Source organism: Mus pahari, chromosome 13, assembly GCF_900095145.1.
Source record: "Mus pahari chromosome 13, PAHARI_EIJ_v1.1, whole genome shotgun sequence".
NCBI classification, from domain to species: domain Eukaryota; kingdom Metazoa; phylum Chordata; class Mammalia; order Rodentia; family Muridae; genus Mus; species Mus pahari.
In genome coordinates, this window is record NC_034602.1 from 7,467,393 (window position 1) to 7,477,026 (window position 9,634).

Genomic DNA, 9,634 nt, shown 5'->3' on the forward strand with positions numbered 1-9,634 from the left:
TTCTTCTTCTTCTTCTTCTTCTTTTTTTTGAGACAGGGTTTCTTTGTGTACCCCTGGCTGTCCTGGGACTCACTAACTCACTCTGTTCGAGGCTGGCCTCGAACTCCCAAGTGCTGGGATTAAAGGCATGTGCAACCACTGCCCAGCTTTAGTATTGCTTCTAATTTAGATTGTTTTCTTTTTTTTCCTTTCTTTCTTCTTCTTCTTTTTTTTTTTTTTTTAAGATTTATTTATTTATTACATATAAGTGCGCTGTAGCTGTCTTCAGACACTCCAGAAGGGGGCATCAGATCTTGTTATGAATGGTTGTAAGCCACTATATGGTTGCTGGGATTTGAACTCAGCACCTTTGGAAGAGCAGTCAGTGCTCTTAACCACTGAACCATCTCTCTAGCCCCTATTTAAGATTGTTAACACACTATATTGGGGGATTAACATTAAAAACTCAGGGACTGAGGGATGGTTCAGAGGTTAAGAGTTCTTAATCTTTCCAGGGATCCTAATTTGATCCCCAGCAACCATGAGAGGTAGCGCAACTGTCTGCAACTCCAGTTCCAGAGGATCTAACCACCTCTCCTGTACTCCAAAACACATGTACTTATTTATACATACCCAGACATAGACACATATGCACACACACATATATACACAGATAAAAAAAAATACTAAATTTTATTGGGAGCCAGGTATGACATATGACTATAATCCTAGAAGTATGGAGTCCGAGGAAGGTCTGAGGTCAGCCTGGCCTACACAGAGAACTCCTGTCTCAGAAAACTAAAACAACAACAGCAACAACAACAACAGATCTTTCATTGTTTCTGAGACATAGCTTACTGACAGAGCTCTTGTCTCGCTTGTGTTAGCCTGAGGGTTTTATCCTTCACTAAAAATAAAATGAAATAAATAAATTCTTTATAAATAAAGTGTTGGGAAACAGGTATGGTGGCTCACACCTGTAAGCCCAGCACCTGGAAGACTGATGTAGGAAGATCACTCTGAGTTTGAGGCATACCCAGACCACAGAGTAACATGCAGGCCAGCCTGGTGTACAGAGTAAGGCTGTCTCAAAAAAGAAAAACAGAAGACACACCCCAACACACACACAAGAGGCAAAGACCACTCATACCAACCATCTCAGTACTTGAGGGATGGAGGCAGGAAGATTAGAAGCCCAGTGTCAACATCTTAGCTGTGTAGTCAACTAGAGGCTAGCCTGGGGTACATGAGACACTGTCTCAACACTGCCACGTACCTGCCAAAAATGGAGAAAGAATTTCTATTGCAGGAGACACAGGCGTGGAAACACTGTAGAGGACACAGGCATGTCACTAGGGTGGACCTCAGTGTTTAGCTTCGCAGTCACAGCAGCAGGCCCACAGAAAGCTGTCTTTTTCCTCTTTTCCTGTGTGTAGGTGGGATTGAGCCCAGAGCTTCACCTTGTGCCTGTTTAGCAAGCTCTCCGCCACTGGGCTCCACTCTTAGCCCCAATGGAGTTCTTTCCTCCAGGGGGCTGAGTGTCAGGGATACAGGGAGGTGTGCTAGCAGTCTCACACTGTGTGTGACACCACGGATGGGTAACCATGGGTGATGGATCTCCTCATGCACAGCACTGCTGCAGCTCTGGGCCCAGAGGATAGGGAGAGAGGGTCTGGTGATGTTCTAGGTTCACTTCCGGTTTCTGAGGACATGAAGAAGGAGGAGACCAGGTGATGCCAGGCCCCAAAGGAAAAGAAACCCCAAACAAGTCATATGGAGGGTGTGGCGGGAGAGAAGAAGGACAGACACTGAGAAGAAAGACCTCCCTTTGGGGCTACAGAGTGAAGGCAGAGGAAGTTGGAGCATCCGTTTTCTGAGGCAAGTCATGGGAGACCTGTTGTGGGAAATATTTAAAAACGAACCAGCACGTTCTTGCTCTTGTGCCGGCAACTCTCTGCCCCAGTTGCCTGGCCAGCCATACACTGGCGGGCAATGGCCAACCTGTTTTATCTTGTGGAGACTCTCTGACTCACAGCTACAAAATCTTTCCACCCAGCTCACTGGTTCCCACTGGCGAGTCGTTACCACAACAGCCCCATGCTTCAAAGCCCCCATGGCCTTTGTGGTGCACATCAGGTGAACCAATATGCTTGGCCGCCATACCTTTCTCTTTGGAACCCAGTAGAGTTTCCGTGAGAAGAAAAACACCACACAAACTTAGCTCAGAAACAAAGGTAACTCAATCTGTGGGTGCAACCACTAAAACCTTATCTTGTAAGCCCTATTAAATCTGATTCTGTAGGACCCCCTTTCGGGGACCCCCACTCGAGTCTAGGGAAAGGGCCCACCCAAAGAAACTTGAGAGACCGTCTTGATGCAAACACACGAGGTAGTTTAATAGCAGAGCTCTGGGCCGATAAGTATCTCAGGCAGGAGACAGAGGAATCGACCACGAGGCTCGAAAGCTAGGGGTTTTTATAGAGAGAGGGTCGGGGGCTAGGGGGAATTGGTGCGGTTTCACACGATTGGCTCATTTGAACATCAGCAAAAACAATTACACATCGGCAGAATAGTACGTGCAAATCAGGATGTCAGGAGTCCTGAGGGGCGGATGCTTATCTAGGTCAGTGGAACATCTGGTTTACATATAACTTCAAACTATGTCAGGAGGGCAATGGGCAGAAGGAGGTGCCAGCCCAGGTGGCTGATGACTCAGCCAAGATAGCCCGGACAAGTTCCTGCATTCTTCCTTTATCTTTATGGCCAGTCAGCCCCAGGAATGTATTAACAACAGGCCTGCCCAGACATGCCCGGGCCTGTTCCACTATGTTCTCAGCCTCAGGCTTCTAAGCTCACAAACAACTTTTTCTTTGAACTAATTGACCACATGAATCACAGGCCTTAAATTTCATCTTAAATTTCATTTCCCTTCAATTCCTCCAGCAGCAAATCCAGACGGTGGGAATCTCTAGCAGCTACATCTTGCCCTTACGTGGTATTTTTCTTCTCCAGGTGATTCAACTGGGTTCCAGAGAGAAAAAGAGTGTATTGGGGTGCTAGGACCTGAAATATAGGTGGTTGCAATATACTTGATATGGGTGCTGGGAATTGAGCTCAGGTCTTCTGCAGAGCCCCACGTGTTCTTTTAACTGCTAAGCAATCTCCAGTATCCTGTACATGGGCTTATCAGTTGTAACCTGAATCCATTGAAGGTTGGGGCCACTTTGCTTCTGTCTCTTGGCCAGGAAGTAATTCGTTCTGAAATGGTGGGAATCTGTGCTGAGATAGGAAAGCAAAGACACACAGCACAATGGCTAAGAAAAGGAGAAGAAATGTGGGTGTTTGGTTGAGGATAACTTTGAACTACTGATCCTCTTGCCTTCTGCCCCAGCACTGGGGTTACAGCATGTACTCTGATGCTTGGCTTGTTATACATTGTATTCTCCTGGTTTTGGAGGCAGGGTTTCACAATTATCAGCTGGCACAGAACTTATGGTGTTTCTTCTGTCTCAGTGCTCTGAGTACCGAATTACAGGCCACCACTAGTACAACATTTCTTAAGCTGATGTGTTGAATTAAAGACTAAAAAAAAAAAATCCCTTTTGTAGAATGAGTTGTCTCTTCATCAACGGAGTTTAAATATATGAATTAGTCATTCAAATTTTGTAGGTAGTATACATTTACTATACCTTTTTTTTTTTTAAACAATATTTTGAAAAATAGGGCATGGCTATAGTGATGTATGATCTTGGCGGGTGGAGTCAGGAGAATACAGAATTCAAGGCCAGTTTGTGCTAAGGAAAACAGAAAGAAAAAAATAAAAGAACGAAAGGATAAAATACTTACTGTCATAGCACAGCAAGTGGTCTGTCAATATGTCTTTCTCTGCCTCTGTGTGTGTGTGTGTGTGTGTGTGTGTGTGTGTGTGTGTTCAGCCCATTTCTAGATGAGTCATGTAATCTAGGTACCTCTTGGAGAACCAGCGATCATTTTAGCTTGATACATTAATATTTAACAAACTTGTGACTGATGAGTTGAAGATAAGAAAATTAATTCACTCTCCCTAGGTTTTAATTTCTTGATAGAACCACAAGTCTGTGCCAGGGCTAGGCTGCTCCTGGACTAGGCTGCTCCTGGAGGTGGTCTTGGCCTCTGGACTCTGGAAACAGAGCCAGCCCCTCCCCTGGTCTCATTCATCTTTGTTCTCAGACAAGTGCCTCTTGATTGGCTGCTGATGTCAGGTACCTTTATCCCCCCACTGTGTACTAAGATCTTGAGCTCTTAGAACAGAGACTGGGAGAGAAAAATTCTTTGCTTAGATAATGCTGTCATTTAGCAACTCAGCTTTAAACACCGTATTCATAATGAATTACAGATAATTAACTGGTCCATCCGTCTTACACATTGGCTGAATGTCCCATAGAATCGAGTAGATTGATTTTCATCAGCTCCCAGCCACCTGGGCCTCTGTTCATTTCTCAGCTTTTTACTTACGGCCTCTGTTAAAGGAAGGTATCCTAGCAGCCGTCTCTAAGCTGCAGTTTTGTGGGTTTGTAATTGCAGGATCTATCTAAGATACAGGGGGAATCACCCCTGAGCCTAGCGTGTGGTATACCCTATAATCCCAGCACTCGGAAGCAGATCCAGAAGGAAGCATGCAAATTTAAGGCCAGCCTTGTGTACAAAATGAGTTCCAGGCTGGTGAGGACCACAGATTGGGATCTTGTCTCAACCACACAGAATGGACTGAAGAGATGGTGAAGAACACTCACTGGGTTTGTAGAGGACCTGGGTTCAGTTCCCAGCATCCACATGGCAGCTCAACATCTGTAGCTCCAGTTCTAGGGTATCTGGTGTCCTCTTCTGAATAAAAGATATAATAATAATAATAATAATAATAGTAATAACAATAACAACAACAATAATAAAAATAAAAGAGCCTGTGCCAATAGGGAAACATGGTGGCAGGCAAGGGGGCACCAGCAAGAGGCTGAGGGTCACATGGATTTAACGTTTTAATTTTTATTTTTTTGAGACAGGTCCTTAGTCTCTCTACATAGCACTGGCTGTTCTGGAACTCACTTTGTAGACCAGGCCGGCCTGAACTCACAGAGATCCCCTTGTCTCTGCCTACCAAGTGCTTGCTTAAAGGTGTGAGCTGCCACATGTCACATCTATTGTTGCCTCCCCCAGCCTTGAAGCAGGCTGACTTTGACCTTGCTGCAACTGAGCATGAGACCACCTGGACTGGAGACCTAGATGGCTCTATTGTTCTGTCACCTGCCGCTGCTCTTTTCCAAGACATTGCTACCTGCTGAGAGACCCTGGAGATGTTTCGGAGACAGCATTTGGCAGATTGCCTATAGGCTGGTGACAGGCACCAAGAATGGATTGGCAGGGGATGGGCCTCCCCCCTATATAAGCACAGACTCTTAGTAAACTTTGGGGCCTTGAACAAAAATATGTCTTGGCCTCCATTATTTCTCTCGCCGTTTTCTCCCATACAGCTCCTGCCTTCCACTCAGGAACGCAGTTAGTGTGGCCACAGGTGGCTACAATCTATGATCAGAAGCACACAGCAGAGCAACAGGAAGAAGGAGCTCTCAAACTCAGCTCTGTTTCCCTGGGCCTGAGGTTAAGTGAATATGCCACTATACTTGGCTAACTTTTAATTTTTGAGAACTCAGGAGTCTAAATACAATGTAAAGTTCTCTCTTTCATTGTATAGCTCAACAGTTGAGAATTTGGAGGGAGTTCAAGATTGGCAGACAAGCCCAGGAAAGTAGCTAAAGCATTTGCTAGCCTAGCACACTAGTGCTGGCCTCTTGTCATAGACTTCATCTTCAAGAGTTTGGTTGTTTGAAATAGAGTACAAGATTATTCAGTAATTCATAATTGTGAGAAGTACCCTATGGTTCAGGGTCATTACAGCACTCTCCTAAGCTCTGCAACGAATATCTTATAATAATAGCTGATATAAATAGAAAAGGGAAACCTCTTTGCTATGGTGATAGCTGTATTAGTAGGAATTAGTCCACAGGTCCCAGATTCAGTACATCACATTCTCTTCCAAAGAAGAAGAATCTGCTTTCCATTGTCAAAGTCTGCAGAACTCTAAGTCCCAAAATTACAGAATAGCAATACACACACACACACACACACACACACACACACACACACAGTGGGATACACACTGAACCTTTTCTCAAAACAAGGACATTTTGGTACATTTACACAATGGAATACTACTCAGCTACTAAAAACAATGAATTTATGAAATTCTAAGGCAAATGAATGGTTCTGGAGTGAGGTAACCCAATCATAAAAGAACACACATGATATGCACTCATTGATAAGTGGATATTAGCCCAGAAACTTAGAATACCCAAGATACAATTTGCAAAACATATGAAACTTGCCGGGCATGGTGGGGCACGCCTCTTAATCCCAGCACTCGGGAGGCAGAGGCAGGCGGATTTTTAAGTTTGAGGCCAGCCTGGTCTACAAAGTGAGTTCCAGGACAGCCAGGGCTATACAGAGAAACCCTGTCTCGAAAAACCAAACCAAACCAAACCAAACCAACAAAATCCACATGAAACTCAAGAAGAAGGAAGACCAAAGTGTGGATACTTCGTTCCTTCTTAGAATGGGGGAACAAAGTACCCATGGAAGGAGTTACAGAGACAAAGTTCAGAGCAGAGCCTGAAGGAACAACCACCCAGAGACTGCCCCAGTTGGGGGATCCATCCCATAAACAACCACCAAACCCAGACACTAGGCAGATGCCAACAAGAGCCTGCTGACAGGAGCCTGATATAGCTGTCTCCTGGGAGGCTCTGCCAGTGCCTGGCAAATACAGAAATGGATGCTCACAGTCATCCATTGGATGGAGCACAAGATCCCCAATGTAGGAGCCAGAGAAATACCCAGGGAGCTGAAGCACCATAGGAGGAACATCAGTATGAACTAACCAGTACCCCAGAGCTCCTTGGATCTATACTGCCAATCAAAGAAAACACATGGTGGAACTTGTGGCTCTAGCTGCATATGTAGCAGAGGATGGCCTCAATGGGAGGAGAGGCCCTTGATCCTGTGAAGGCTCTATGCCCCAGTATAGGGGAATGCCAGGTCCAGGAGTGGTAGTGGGTTGGTTGGGGAGCAGGTGGAAGGGGAGGGGATAGGGGTTTTTCGGAGGGGAAACTAGGAAATGGGGATAACATTTGAAATGCAAATAAAGAAAATATCTAATACAGCACTTGGGAGGCAGAGGTAGGCGGATTTCTGAGTTCGAGGCCAGCCTGGTCTACAAAGTGAGTTCCAGGACAGTCAGGGCTATACAGAGAAACCCTGTCTCAAAAAACAAAAACAAAAACAAAAAAATCTAATAATAAAAAAAAAAGAACTACCATGGAAATAAAAGAAGAAGAAGAAGAAGAACAACAACAACAACAAAAAAAGCAAAGCAAAACCAAGGACGTTTATTAAGCCTGTAAGGATAGGGAATAAGTATATTTTATTTTTCATTGTTCCTGTGTTTAAAAGAAAGCAGTTCTGGAACCTTACATAGTATACATAAAGAACAGTGCTTGTTAGCAACAAATGAGCTAATAGATAACTGGTCTTAACTAATTATTATTATTATTATTTTTTTATTTTTTGAGACAGGGTTTCTCTGTATAGCCCTGGCTGTCCTGGAACTCACTTTGTAGTCCAGGCTGGCCTCGAACTCAGAAATCCACCTGCCTCTGCCTCCCAAGTGCTGGGATTAAAGGCGTGTGCCACCATGCCCAGCTTAAAATTTTTATTATTCTAAACCATGTGTACATGTATATGTCTGTGTGGAAGTATGTGTGCACAGAGTGCTGGTGCTCACAGCAGCCAGCAGAGGGCACTGGTTCCCCTGGAGCCAGAATTTCAGGAGGTTGTGAGCTGCTTGAGGTGGGTGCTGGGAAGTGAGCTCAGGTTCTCCATAAGAGCTGTAGGCATTCTCTCTAGCCCCTATTATTTATTGAAAAAAAAATTAGATGCATTTATTTCTATCTTATGTGTATGAATGTCTGCCTATAAGCATGTATGTGCTCTGTATGCATGTACGATGCTCATGGAGGCCAGCAAGACCCATCAGGGATCCTCTCGGGTTACAGAGGGTTGTGAACTGCCATGTTAATGCTGGAACTGAGCTTGGATCTGAGGCAAGAACCACAAATATTCCTAACTGTTGATCTGTATCTCCATCCCCTATTTATTAATCTTTTAATAGAAATGTCCTATATAAGGCTGAGTGCACAATAGTCCTTGTTCTCAGCACTTTGGTCACCTATTGGGTCTCTCTTTTAACTGCTACCCACTGCATAAAGAAGCTGAAAGAAGCCAAAGGCCCAAGGCTGAAAGCAGTATTACTTTATGTACATAAACCTAAGTATTTGAAAAGGTAGTTTGGTAGATGACCACTTAGCCAAACAGCAGTGGCACATTCCCCATAGACTTAGGAGGTCCAGAGCAATGGGGCTTTGGGTCAGGCTTCAGTACCTGCTCGCTACGAATCCTCCCGTGTGAAGCAGACCTCCAACCCAGTCAGGAAGTAGTTGGCTGCCCCATAACAACCCTGGCACTGTTGTCCCTGTCAGTCCACAGTGCACGGCAGGTTGCACTGTAGCAGGTATGGTCCACGTCTCGGAGTGACCATGGACATCTTCTATCCTCTGCACAGCACCTTCCAGCACTGTAACAGCCAGCCAGCAGGGAGGAGGTTCCCTGGTCAGCTCCTGATTTGTTTGTTCTACTCCCTGCAAACTGTCTTATGTCTTTACCAGGAGACAAAGGAGAACAAAAATCAAACAAACAAATAGAAAACAGAAAAATGTTTTTGTCATTATTGTTACAAATAGGCAAACACATGAATATAACGCTCTGAGGGTGTAGCTAGGCATAAAGAACTTCCACATGCGGCAGACACATTGGGTTTACTCTGCCGACAACAAAAGGTAAATGGAAAAAAAAATGGCCTGTGCTACCTCAGCCTGCTGCTACTCCTTCTTTGCCTGTATTACCTAGGAAGCACTCTTAAACTGGGCTATGGCCTCAGCCTTCTTTTGCTATTCTTTATTAAAATTTATTTCTTTTTATTTTGTGTGTGAGTGTGTATTGATGTGTGTAAGTGTATGTGTGAATGTGTGTGTCAGTGAGTGTGTGTGAGACTGTGTATGTGTATGTGAGTGTGTATTTATGTATGTGTGAGTGTGTGAATGTGAGTGCATATTGATGTGTGTAAGTTTATGGGTGAATGTGTGTGTGTCAATGTGTAAGTGTGTGTGTGTGTGTGCACCATGGTACAGGTGGAAAGAGTCTTTATGTATCTGTAAGTGAGTGTGTGAATGTGAGTGCGTATTGATGTGTATAAGTGTATGGGTGAATGTGTGTGTCAATGTGTAAGTGTGTGTGCACGCGCGCGCACGTGTGTGTGTGTGTGTGTGTGTGTGTGCACACCACGGTGCAGGTGGAAAGACAACTTCAGGACTATGTTCTTTCCTGCCCTGTGGATGCTGCAGATTGAACCCTGGGTGTTTGGCAAGAAATATATATATATATATATATATATATATATATATATATATATATATATATTTCTTATTGTCTTAGGGTTTCTTTGCTGCAA